Source organism: Salmo salar, chromosome 27 (assembly GCF_965601325.2).
Source record: "Salmo salar chromosome 27, fSalSal1, whole genome shotgun sequence".
Classification (NCBI taxonomy): domain Eukaryota; kingdom Metazoa; phylum Chordata; class Actinopteri; order Salmoniformes; family Salmonidae; genus Salmo; species Salmo salar.
The window spans coordinates 22,908,174-22,922,269 of NC_138317.1; the positions used below are offsets into that span (position 1 = coordinate 22,908,174).

Below are 14,096 nucleotides of genomic sequence, written 5' to 3' on the forward strand. Positions count from 1 at the left end.
AATATTTACAATAGTATATTTGATTTTAGATGGTTCCAAGATGGCGCTAACCTGTATCTCCTAGCCTATTTTTCTTAGCATAGCACCTCGTTTATTGCGAAGTGTGATTTCCCAGTAACGTTATTTTTAAATCTGGCAATGTGGTTGCATTCACGAGATGTTAATCTATAATTCTTTGAATGACAATATTACATTTTAACAATGTTTTCGAATAGTAATTTTGTAAATTGTAGCGCTGATTCACCGGAAGCATTTGAGGGAAAATATTTTCTGAACGTCACGCGCCGATGTAAAATGCTGTTTTTATATATAAATATGAACTTTATCGAACAACAAATGCATGTATTGTGTAATATGATGTCCTAGGAGTGTCATCTGATGAAGATTGACAAAGGTTAATGCTGCATTTAGCTGTGTTTTGGGTATTTGTGATGCATGCTAGTTGCTTTGAAAATGGCAGTGTGATTATTTTTGGCAGGGTACTCTCCTAACATAATCTAATGTTTTGCTTTTGCTGTAAAGCCTTTTTGAAATCGGACAACGTGGTTCGATTCAGGAGAGGTGTATCTATAAAATGGTGTAAAATAGTCATAGGTTTGAGAAATTGAAGTTATAGCATTTATGAGGTATTTGTATTTCGCGCGACGCGCTTCCACTGGCTGTTGACTAGGGTGGGACGCAAGCGTCCCAGGTTCCCAGACAGGTTAATGACCAAAGGCTCATATTTGTGTGTTATGTTATAATTCAAGTCTATGATTTGATATTTGATAGAGCAGTCTGAGTGAGCAATGGTAGGCACCAGCGGGCTCGTAAGCATTCATTCAAACAGCACCTTCGTGCGTTTTGCCAGCAGCTCTTCGCAAGCATTGCGCAGTTTATGACTTCAAGCCTATCAACCCCCGAGATTAGGCTGGTGTAACCCATGTGAAATGGCTAGCTAGTTAGCGGGTGCGCGCTAATAGCGTTTCAAACGTCACTCGCTCTGAGACTTGGGAGTGGTTGTTCCCCTTGCTCTACATGGGTAACGCTGCTTCAAGGGTGGCTGTTGTCCATGTGTTCCTGGTTCAAAACCAGGTTGAAGCGAGGAGAGGGACGGAAGCTATACTGTTACACTGGCAATACTAAAGTGCCTATAAGAACATCCAATAGTCAAAGGTATATGAAATACAAATCGTATAGAGAGAAATAGTCCTATAATTCCTATAACAAACAACCTAAAACTTCTTACCTGGGAATATTGAAGACTCATGTTACAAGGAACCACCAGCTTTCATATGTTCATGATCTGAGCAAGGAACTTAAATGTTAGCTTTTTAACATGGCACATATTGCACTTTTACTTTCTTCTCCAACACTTTGTTTTTGCATTATTTAAACCAAATTGAACATGTTTCATTATTTATTTGAGGCTAAATTGATTTTATTGATGTATTATATTAAAGTTTAAGTGTTCATTCAGTATTGTTGTAATTGTCATTGTTGTAATTGCCACAACTTTGGAAGTATGCTTGGGGTCATTGTCCATTTGGAAGACCCATTTGCGACCAAGCTTGAACTTCCTGACTGATGTCTTGAGATGTTGCTTCCATATATCCATATAATTTTCCTCCTCATGATGCCATCTATTTTGTGAAGTGCACTAGTCCCTCCTGCAGCAAAGCACCCCCACAGCATGATGCTGCCACCCCCATGCTTCACGGTTGGGATGGTGTTCTTCGACTTGCAAGCCTCCCCATTTTCCTCCAAACATAACAATGGTCATTATGGCCAAACAGTTATATTTTTGTTTCATCAGACCAGAGGACATTTCTCCAAAAAGTACGATCTTCGTCCCCATGTGCAGTTGCAAACCGTAATCTGGCTTTTTTATGGCGGTTTTGGAGCAGTGGCTTCTTCCTTGCTGAGCGGCCTTTCAGGTTATGTCAATATAGGACTCGTTTTACTGTGGATATAGATACTTTTGTACCCGTTTCCTCCAGCATCTTCACAAGGTCCTTTGCTGCTGTTCTGGGATTGATTTGCACTTTTCACACCGAAGTTCGTTCATCTCTAGAAGACAGAACGCGTCTCCTTCCTGAGCAGTATGACGGCTGCGTGGTCCCATGGTGTTTATACTTGCGTACTATTGTTTGTACAGATGAATGTGGTACCTTCAGGCGTTTGTAAATTGCTCCCAAGGATGAACCAGACTTGTAGAGGTCTACATTTTTTTCTGTCTTGGCTGATTTCTTTTGATTTTCCCATGATGTGAAGCAAAGATACACTGAGTTTGAAGGTTGGCCTTGAAATACATCCACAGGTACACCTCCAATTGACTCAAATTACGTCAATTAGCCTATCAGAAGCTTCTAAAGCCATGACATCATTTTCTGGAATTTTCCAAGCTGTTTAAAGGCACAGTCAACTTATGTATTTAAACTTCTGACCCACTGGAATTGTGATACAGTGAATTATAAGTGAAATAATCTGTCTGTAAACAATTGTTGGAAAAATTACAAGGGGTGTGTGTGAATACTTTCTGAAGCGCGAAACAGGTCTTACCAGTTCATTTAACAAGGCCTCGCCTCAATACAGATGTAGGATTTTAATTTGAGCCAGTTGGCTACAGCATAATTTTTGTTGTTGTTGCAGCAACAGGAAATGTGAATCATTAAGTGGATTATAATTAATTAACATTTTTGTAGGGGCCGATAAATTTTCCCTTAGGAAAAATATAAGTCAGAAATTTGAAAGTGGAAATTACAAACATCAGAAGGTTTTTTAAACCTCACACTACAAGTTTTACATTTCCTGCAACAGGGTCATCAAATTAAGTTCCCATCTCTCCCAACCCACATCACATCATTTGGTACGTTGTAAAGAAAACAAACCAGAAATACATGAATGTGTATTTATGTTAAAACATGTACCAGATTTGCAGAAAGAAGATGGAAAAAAATTCTTGATTTGTGACTGTTTGGGCAAATCTCTCTCTTTAGCTTTTTTCTGTGATCGTGATAAATCGTAAGAATCATTAAGATGTTCCTGAACACATGCTGGGCTGATTATCTGAGCTTGTGCTAAAGCATTGCAGATGCTCGGGTTGTGTCCCAAATTGCACCATGTTCTTGTGTCCCAAATAGCACCCTATTCTCTATTTAGTGCACTACTTTTGACGTAGCCCTATGGGCCCATTTGGGAATAGGGTGCCATTTGGGACGTAGCCTTGGTGCTGATGTTGGTAGTCAAGAGGCCAGAGACACTTTGCTGCCAAGCTGCCCAATTTGTCCTGGATTGAGAAGAAACGGCTTGTATACCCCCGCCCCCACCCACCCCCCACATACCACATCACAGGAACACAAGACAATTTCATATCATTTCACAAGTCGTCATTCTCATACAGTCCTCTCCTCAAACAGCTGTGTTCTGCTCTGTGTGTGTGTTCTGTTCTATACAGCACCAGGAATGGGTTTGCTGCGTCATCAGTCACCGGTTGGCAGCTCGGTCCGTGCAGAAACTGACAGCCATTAAACTACGCTGTTCAGTCAAAACAGAAAAACAATAATTCTTTAAAACATCTCGTCTCTGCCAAAGCGTGGCTTGCCTTCCCTGCTGTATGCTATCCAAACCCTCCCAGGGCCTCTAGCCACATGGGTTCAAATATTATTCTAAATCATTTTAAATACTTTATCTAGGCTTGATTGAGCTTGCCTGGTGCAATGGATCCGATAGAATAGAGTGCAGACCTGCCACTACAGCCAGACTAGCGCAAACATTGAAAGCATATCAAATATTTCAAATAGTATTTGAACCCAGGTCTGTGGCACATCAGGAGACATCTCCCAGGGAGGAGACGGATCAGGTACAACTCCTTCTAGAGCATTCTGGGGGCTCAACCTTCCTAACATACTAGCGTGATGCTACCTGTAGCGGCCTGCCTGCCTGTCTGTTTGCCATCTGCACAATGTCTATTTTCTGCAACATTCATAAACACCCCTATAGGAACATTTAGGAAAAAACAACCAGCCTCTGTGGAGATGTGCTGAATCAGCAGGAGTAAACAACCTGTATCTACCTGACCTGTCCAATTCCCTTCCTTCACGTCACAGGAACATATACAAAGGATTTGCAGCCAGGAGTGGTTTGTATTCAGTGGCTACGTCCCAAATGACACCCTATTCCCTACATAGTGCGCTACTTTTAAACAGGACCCATAGCCCAACAAGTATCTCTGCTCTCCTTGCAGGATCATCATACGGTAGGTTAAAGTTTAGGCCAGGATTCAAACCAACACAGATTTAACGACCTGCACACAGCGTTTGACTTTTAAAGGCAATTTCCTGTTTCCTGAAAAAGATGCCAATGTCAGCTGGAGCAAAAATCTCCTTTAAAAGTCAAACGCAGGGCCTCCCGAGCAGCGCAGCAGTATTGAGGTGTCACTACAGCCCCGGGTTCAATCTCAGGCTGTGTCATAACCGGGAGACCCATGAGGTGGTGCACAATTGGCCCAGGGGAGGGTTTGGCCGGCTGGGATTTCCTTGTCCCATCGCACTCTAGCGACTCCTTGTGAGGGGCCGAGCGCCTGCAAGCTGACTTCGGTCGCTAGCTGGACGGTGTTTCCTCCGACACATTGGTGCACTGTGTCAAGAAGCAGTGCGACTTGGCAAGGTTGTGTTTCGGAGGACGCATGGCTCTCGACCCTCGCCTCTCCTGAGTTCGTAGGGGAGTTGCAGCGATGGACGAAATTGGGGAGAGAAAAAAAGGGATTAAAAAGTCAAACGCAGAGCACAGGTAACTTATTTGTTTGTTTGAATCCAGCCTCTATGTTAAATTTCGCTAAAGTGCAATACCATTCCAAGTTGGCATTAGCGTGCTGGCCTGAACACAGTCAAAACAGTTAGAACACGGCATAGCTTGCAGCCAGCCACCGGTCAGTGATGGAAGGAGAGAGGGAGAGATGTAGAAGGTGGTTTGTTCGTTTTAGCTCTCATTGGTCCTATTATTCGAGTCACAAGCAAGTCTCAAGGTCCAAGTCTCAAGTCGATTCCCAAGTAGAACGGGTTGAGTCTTGAGTCAAGTCCATGTCGTGCATTCTAACAGCAAGTCGAGTCAAATGTTTTTTCAAGTCAGGTAAAAAATCTAATCTAGGTAATGACTTGTTGAACTACAAATATTTGTCTATTTATTGAGGCTACCAGACAGCCCTTTTTATTATTTTGTCTACCACACATTTTGATTATGTAATAATTCATTTGAACATTAAATTCCAAATGCAAGCACAAGTAAATGATCAATTTCAAGCAATTTTTACATACCAAAAGACCAGTAGGCCTATGCTAGTAATTGCTGCTTAATGCACTATTGCTGGTGAGCTAACAAAGTAAAGGGTTCATATTCTTCATCACCAAACCATTTTTGGAGTTACAAATTCATTTATGGCAATCCTCTCTCCCAGTGGTGTATAGTATTTAAGTAAAAATACTTTACAGTACTACTTAAGCATTTTTATGGAGTATCTGTACTTTACTTCACTATTTATATTTTTGCCAACTTTTACTTCACTACATTCCTAAAGAAAATAATGTACGTTTTACTCCATACATTTTCCCTGACACCCAAAAGTACTTGTTACATTTTGACAGGAAAATTGTCCAATTCACACACTTATCAAGAGAACATCCCAGGTCAACCCTACTGCCTCTGATCTAGCAGACTATTTAAACACAAAAGCTTAGTTTGGAAATTATGTCTGAGTGTTGGAGTGTAGCCCTGGCTATCCATCAATAAAAAACAATTTTAAAAAATGGTGCCGTCTGGCTTGCTTAATATGAGGAATTTTTTTATGATTTATACTTTTACTTTTGATACTTAAGTATATAAGTTTATTTTCCATCAAGTCGAGTGAGTCTCAAGTCACCAAATTTGTGACTGGAGTCCACACCTCTGGAAAACTCTGCCCATTCACCAAGGGTGCTGAGCTAGCGAGCTAAAATGAACACACCCTGCCAGTCAATCAGCTAAGGATCACCTCTCTGTCTACTTCGATCCCTCTCTTTATCTGCCTCAAAGCCACAGACGAGGACCAAAACAAAGTGAGTGAGTCAGATATGGTACTGTAACGGATACGTCACAAATGCTATCCTATTCCCAATATAGTGAACTATTTCTGACCAGAGCCCTACAGGACTTTTATAACTTTACATTTTTTGACCAGGGTTTTTCGTGTGGGTTTGCACTTTTCGGACTATTCCATTGGTTCTATAGCACCATGCAAGATCGGTAAGTATTTGAAAGAAAACAAATAGTATTTGAACCCAGGTCTGAGCAGACCTATAGGGAAGACATTGAGCCCTTACAACAACTCTGAGGTGGCACGGAGCAGGGTGTATTTGGGAACGCTGTGTTTCCCGAGGCATGATATCCATCCACTGATTATTGACATGGAGAAAGGATAATTCAGGCCCCAGGACTCAGAGTGGAACATTTGAGTCTTGTCTGACATGTAATAGCCCATGAAATGTTTGTGTGTGTAGGGTGAGACTACAAGTCAGAGAAAGAAACTGGTGACTAAGACTTTCATGAAGAGTGACTGGCCTAACATGGAATAGATCAGGATGGAGAATGCATGTACAGACAGACAGACACACAATCATTACCAATCATTGGTTGAGGACATACTGTACGGAGATACTATATATTGCACTTTATATTGGACTACATAGGTAATAGGCTGCCATTTGGGACACAGACACAGTATGCTTTAATTGGATGGGAATACGAGGGTGGTAATAGTTTAGTTATTCAACTGTGCAGGAAATGTATGTTTGAACTTGGCTGTGCCATTAAAATGAATCATAGCTTTTAAAATATGTGCTTTTTAAAAACCTCTGGAAGATATAAGAAAACGGGTATTTTGTCTGGTAAACCTTTTCGGCGTACCACATGTGTGACTTAAGGTACCACAGTGTCCCATAGGACTGGTCAAAAGTAGTGCACTATATAGGGAATAGGGTGCCATTTGGGACTCAGTTGAGCTATTTAGCACAGTGAAAGATCAACACTGACAACCTTCCTATACACAGTGCAGTATCTACATGCTGACAGTGTCTACTCAACCTTTCAAATCAAACAATCACCACTACAAATACTCAATCAAATCAAGCAATTTCTGCAACATTAATGCATTAAAATCTACACAATTAATTATCACAACCATGATTCAATAGTAATATTGTTTTATATATATTTTTTTTTGTACTTTCCCCCCCAATTTCGTGATATCCACTTGATAGTTACAGTCTTGTCCCATCGCTGCAACTCCCATACGGACACAGGAGAGGCAAAGGTCGAGAGCCATGCGTCCTCCGAAACACGACCCTGCCAAGCCGCATTGCTTCTTGACACACTGCTCGCTTAACCCGGAAGCCAGCCACACCAATGTGTTGGAGGAAACACTGTACAGCTGGCGACCTAAGTCAGCATGCACTGCGCCCAGCCTGCCACAAGGAGTCGCTAGAGTCCGATGGGACAAGGACATTCTGGCCAGCCAAACCCTCCCGTAACCCAGACCACGCTGGGCCAATTGCGCACCATCTCATGGGTCTCCCGGTCACGGCCGGCTGCAACACAGCCTGGGATCAAACCCGGGTCTGAGGTGACGCCTCAAGCATTGCGATGCAGGTTGTTCTTTTAAGCTCTTGCATTGAACAGTTAGAAATTACCGGACTCATGAGGGAATAAGCAGAAAATCCAGAATCTTCCTAACAGGGTTTCTGGAAAGCTTGAGAATTTGGACAAAGTTACCAGAATTTTGTAGTCAAAGCGGGAATAACAACCAACCATGTAGCACCCAATTTGTTCCATCTCGGTTTTCTCTTCAATAAAACAGGATTAGGCTAAGCGGTGTGTTACACTCAAATTGCTCCTGACACAATGCATGCAGGGTTCGAAAGGGCAGACATTTAAAAAAAACACCTCTTAGTAGCATACCATGCAAGTCTCCGTAGAAATCCAATAACGGTTACAAAGTCACATTAAGTCAAAGGAAAAGAGTGTGGCAAAGTCTGCATCTCAAATGGGGCCTTACTCCCTATATAGTCAACTACTTTGAGTCCTGGTCAATAGTAGTGCACTATATAGGGAATAGGGTGCCATTTGAGATGCAAGCTGTGTTGTTGTGTGACCTGACCACAAGGCCTAAGAGGATGTGAACAGAGATCATTGAGCCAGGTTCTGTCCTTAGGTCAGCCGTAGAAGCAGAGGAACATTGAGAAACACTCAATTAGTGGTGACAGTAGTCCTCTTCCTACTTTCTATGGAAGTCTATGTCTGCCTCCCAAAAGGCACCTGTGTGTGCCAGTGGGCCATTGCCAGAGGAGAGAGAGACACACATTTGTGCAACAGGTAAAATAATGATATACAACAGACTAACTGGAGAGCCAATTCAAAACGTGTAGTTTGGCTGGTTATCTCGCTAGTTAACTATTTAGCTATTAGCATGTATTAATGTCATGTCCTAACTTTCCACCAGCACTCATGTATAACCACAAATGGCCGACACGCAGTTGATATGAGTGCACTGTTGATGAAATGAACCAATGTTGCACCAACGTTCCGGTTGTAAAACTCTCAAGCGCTCAAAATTGGCTAGGCTTCATCTCTATTCAACACTGCCCATGTAATTCTGTTACAAAAATATTCCTAGAAAAGCCTAATTGACAATTAACTCCTACTGTATGCTGTCAACATCTCCCCTGAACACTGAATATTTTAGCCTTACAAATAAATAAACATCTTAGTTATCTACCTCCCACACCTTAGCCATTTGATCCCTGGTTCATAGAATGAGGGAATTATTTTATAAAGACATAAAAAAGTATTTGGTTGTAATTGTAATGTTGCAGTGTGGCCAACCATCCTCCAGCAGATTCCAGGAGAGCTGCTGGGTATGCAGACTTTTTCTCCAGCCCTGCTGGAAGACACCACGTTGTAAAACATCTGAACACCCAGTAGCTCTCCAGATGGAGGGTTGACAAACCACAGTGCTGTATTTTACTTTGTGGGAGGTTAAGTGCCTTGCTCAAGGCCACAACGGCAGGAGATAGTGTATAATACATGGGATCAGAGACCAGCAGCTTTCCATTGTCAACACCAGTGATAATAAGGAATGTTATTTTGTGAAGTGGTTCCTTGTATCATACATCACAATTTTCAGTCACCTTTTTGGCCCATGATGTAACAGACCTTTTTGTGTGTGTGTGTGTGTGTGTGTGTGTGTGTGTGTGTGTGTGTGTGTGTGTGTGTGTGTGTGTGTGGGGGGGGGGGGGGGGGGGGGGGGGGAGCCCTGCGTTCAGATTCAATGTCTAGTTTGTGTTCAAGTTTAGGCTCAAGCTGGTCAAAACCTGTACCACTAGAGAAGTACAAAAGACATTCCCTAACAAGATGAATAAAGGGTCTGAAACAGAAGACCAACTACTCCAGGAGACCCATCATCACATAATGAGAATCTAACTCTGGAAGTTACCCGCCATCTGAACCATATAGACATTCTGAATGAAACAACTGTATCAGAGCCGATTCAGGAAGCATTTTCAAAGGAATTTGAAATTTAAGAGGCACAGAATTTCTGTTAATTGGATCTTCCTTCTCCATAATCTTAGAGGGAGAGCAAGATGCACATCTTAAGACAGGTAACAGTACCAGTTAGGTCAAACTTTAGTTGAATGGGGTATAGGCTGCATAAGGCCTTCATAACGCCAGTCATCATTCACAAGAACATAGGGGTTTGGGAGAGTCAAGGGGAAAAGGTCCAAATTCTAGATAGCAGAAGACCTAAGAGATGTTATGAAGGTTACTCTACCTAATGATCGTGAGGAGAAAACCCTGCACACTCCTCGTAATAGTATTTTTAGAACGTTAATTGGTGTGTCAACACTAAAGAATCTGTAAAAAAATTAAATGTACATCTCATTTAGCAAAAAGCACTAAAACACAGGACCGGACCATGACGCACAAGACCATGATACAAGGTAACAGACAATGTGCTTTGTTTCAAGAAATGGTGACTTTGCTATTATTCTCCATTTTTGTTTGATTCCACCCTTGCACACAATGAGGAAACCACTGGCTCATTCATTCCACAAACATGGAAAATAAATCGCTAACTGTTAAAGAACATGACATATCAAAGCTCAGTCGGCTTTAAAACCAGCATCTGAAGAGATTAACTGGGTCTCCTGGGGGCATTTGGGAACCGTTGGGAAAACTGTGGTAAATATTGGCTACATAGCATTGCACTACATGTTCACAACAAAATGCTAATGGAGAGATTGTGATATTATCCCCACAAAGCATGTTTGATGGGTTGCTTTGTTGCTTAAACGGTTTAAGAGCATGCTATAAATGCATAGTTATCTGGTGTCATTCGGACTATATTCTTGACCTGATACGTACCCTGCATGGCCTGATGCTGGTTTTGTTTGCTCCATGTGTGCCAGGAAAGAGCCCGGTCAAAACTAGTAGTTCACAATAGGGAATATGATGCCATTTGACATTTCGGCTACAGTAGCCTACACTGATACACACAGTACCAGTCAAAAGTTAGGACACACCTACTCATTCAAGGCTTTTTCTTTATTTTCACAATTTTCTACATTGTAGAATAATAGTGAAGACATCAAAACTATGAAATAACACATATGGAAACTAATCAAAATATATTTTAGATTCTTCAAAGTAGCCACCCTTTGCCTTGATGAGAGCTTTGCACACTCTTGGAATTCTCTCAACCAGCTTCATAAGTTAGTCACCTGGAATGCATTTATATTAACAGGTGTGCCTTGCTGAAAGTTAATTTGTGGAATTTGTTTGGTTCCAATCGCTGTCTTTGTGACATGGAGAGTAGGTGAACGGATGATCTCTGTATGTGTGGTTCCCACCGTGAAGCACGGAGGAGAAGGTGTGATGGTGCTTTGCAGGTGACACTATCTGTGATTTATTTAGAATTAAAATGCACTTAGTGGGACTATCGTTTGTTTTTCAACGGGACAATGACCCAACACACCTCCAGGATGTGTAAGGGCTATTTGACCAAGAAGGAGAGTGATGGAGTGCTGCATCAGATTACTTGGCCTCCACAATCACCCGACCTCACCCCAATTGAGATGGTTTGGGATGAGTTGGACCGCAGAGTGAAGGAAAAGCAGCCAACAAGTGCTCAGCATATGTGGGAACTCCTTCAAGACTGTTTGAAAAGCATTCCTCATGATGCTGGTTGAGAGAATGCCAAGAGTGTGCAAAGCTGTCATCAAGGCAAAGGTTGGCTACTTTGAAGAATCTCAAATATAAAATACATTTTGATTTGTTTGACACTTTATTGGTTACTACATGATTCCATATGTGTTATTTCATAGTTTTTATGTCTTCACTATTATCCTACAATGTAGAAAATAGTAAAAATAAAGAACAACCCTTGAATGAGTAGGTTTGTCCAAACTATTGACTGGTGCTGTATATTTGGTTAATCGACAGGTAATTATGTAACTAACAATAGAGCTCTGGCCAAAAGTACTGCAACATATATGGAATAGGGTGCCATAAATAGAGACTACTCTGTTCAGAAGTCGTGCACTAAATAGAGGACACTGGTCTAAGTAGTGCACTAAATAGGACATAGGGTGCCATTTGGAACTAATCATTGTCAATAGGATTCATTGAATAATAATGCTTAAATATTATCAGAAGTTATCCTGCAAGCCCACTGATAGTACTGGCCAACTGAGGACAATCGAAAGGCTGCTATAACGCCGTGTCAAACTAACAAACTCGAAGTTTCAATAGCCTCAATACAGAACCGTGGCAGATCAGAAACGATTGGACATTAAATGTACGTAATCCAGTGGCTATCAGGCATCCACTGCAGGCGTGCTTTGAATAGGGCTACATTAGGCTATAGCCCGGTTAATTCACACTAGGTCGAACTCGTGTCACAAAGTATCCTAACGCATTTCTAATCGATGTAGGTGTTGTAAGTCTACTCATACCGTCAGGTCAGCTGCTGATTTCTTCACCAGATCGCAAATTGACTTCAATTTTCACAACGCAACGTTTCAAAAACTGTCGTTTGACCTGAAATACCCCCAGCCAGAACGCGGAGAATTCAGATACATTGCATGTCTCGAAATTATATCTACGGCAACGCTGGAGGGACAATTTCATTCAGAGGCACTATGATAAGTGGTTGCGGTACATGTTTATCAGATCGACGTGTCGTTACACTGTAACCATTCGATCGAAATGTTACATTGTAACTACCCACAGTGTTAATAGAGGTGTATTCGTAATTCGCTTTCCACAATGAAATAAAACGCATTACAGCACTTTATCGCCTATTTAGGCTTATAGAATTATAGTCCAAAATAATCTTAAAGTTACATTGGCTACTTCAAAATATGACTGATATGCTTTCAATAGGCTAGAGCACCTGCACAGCGCACGATCAATTTATTTTGCCGACTTAGACAATAGCCTGCGTGACAAAATTGTATTCAAATTTGGGGCAGACTATCCAGATGTTCCGGGCAACGCTTGCGAATTAAACAAAACCCTAGTCTGTGTGTCTGAAGACAGACGAGCAACAAACAGTACACCATATATAAAATACTCGTTGACTGACTAATGACATGCAGCAGTTGTAGCCTAATTCTGATACAAAATGTAGCCTACACAGCGGATGTTCGAAAAGCACACATTCATTTTCCGATTCTGCCCCAAAATTATTTCACATCAGGCCACATTATCAAACCTTTATATCGGACCGCCATTAGCCTGAACAACAAACACCAACTCAAGAGAGAAAAAAAACAATTTGACTAAGTCAACAATAGTCAGGCAAAGTGAGTTTCTGATTGAGAGACGAATTAACAGTCTAGCGACTTATTGAATGTCTGTCTACAAACGGACGTCATTTTTTCGACAGCATTTTTTTTCCCTGCACCGGAATATCGATGTTTCAAAGAAGAACATAAAAATGGGGCAACATACCTCATACGCAGGTCCGCAAACAGAAATGTTATTTTCCAACACTCCACTGGTGCATTACTCTCCAACTGAGTTCGCGCGGGTGTAGTCGGTTATCTTCTACCTGCGAGCGGGACGAGCGGGGTCAAACGGATGCAACGCGTGCCCTGGAATGACCTGACGAAGCGAGTATGCGAGAAAGTCTGGGTTGACAAACTTCAACATGGACCCGGGAAAACGTACTGTAGCTACTGACAACTGCAGTGCTCGGATTAATCGCTATGGGGAATCAGAGAGTTTGTTTGAATCCCTGTCAACCAGGAACCAAACCAAGCCTCGCCCCTACTAGCCTACATCTCTGTGTCTGCTGCAAAAATTTACATAAAAACGTTTTCTTCTGATGATGTAGTGTAGTCTAAATTGAAAATATGCACATTCATACAGTTATTACTTTAACAATTTTGACTTCACTTACTCCCAAAATAATATTAGTGTGTGTGTTTTATTTCATAGCATCAGTATGCTCCTGTCCTCAACTACATACATGGCTCTACCACTGAATAAACAGTAGTAGGTTTAATGTCATTGATCCAATTTCTCTCTCTTGGACCTTGACCTGGTTGGAAGAATTAGTTAACCTTTGTGTGTCTGTGTCTGTGTGCGTATGCATGTGTGTGTGTTTGAATCGCATAGCATCAATGTGCTCCTCTCCTCAAATTGTAGGCTGCTATGTACATGGCTAGACCACTGAATAAACAGTAGTAGGTTTACTTGTAATGTCATTGATCCAATTTCTCTCTCTTGGACCTTGTCCTGGTTGGAAGAATCCCCCCAACTGTGAGGGGAATTAGAGGCAGAATCTATCATGGGCTACGTCCCAAATGGCAACCTATTTTGACCAGAACGGTTCTGGTCAGAAGTAGTGCAATACATTGGGAATATGATGCTATTTGGGATGGGCCATGGTGCTATAAAGAAACAATTGCAGAAAATCATGGCTGCTGTACCAACATAAACAACTTGCACTCAGCTGCCATCGCCAAGATAAATCCATTTTCCCTTTTTGGCTTCTTATAACGTGTTTCAACAGCACTAAACAC

General features: G+C 41.6%; 1 protein-coding gene across 5 annotated transcripts in view; it reads right to left on the reverse strand.

Moving 5' to 3' along the window:
- Positions 1-13,287, reverse strand: part of LOC106588669 (thyroid hormone receptor beta) — a 145,382-nt gene extending 132,095 nt beyond the window's left edge. For 3 of the 5 annotated variants that reach the window (XM_014177887.3, XM_014177886.3, XM_014177882.3), the window contains exon 1: positions 13,021-13,286. The gene's annotated coding sequence lies outside the window, so the exon portion shown is untranslated. Of the gene's footprint in view, positions 1-12,020; positions 12,166-13,020 lie in introns of those variants that run through there. The other 2 variants (XM_014177883.3, XM_014177884.3) reach the window with 2 other exon arrangements.
- Positions 13,288-14,096: the final 809 nt, after the last annotated feature.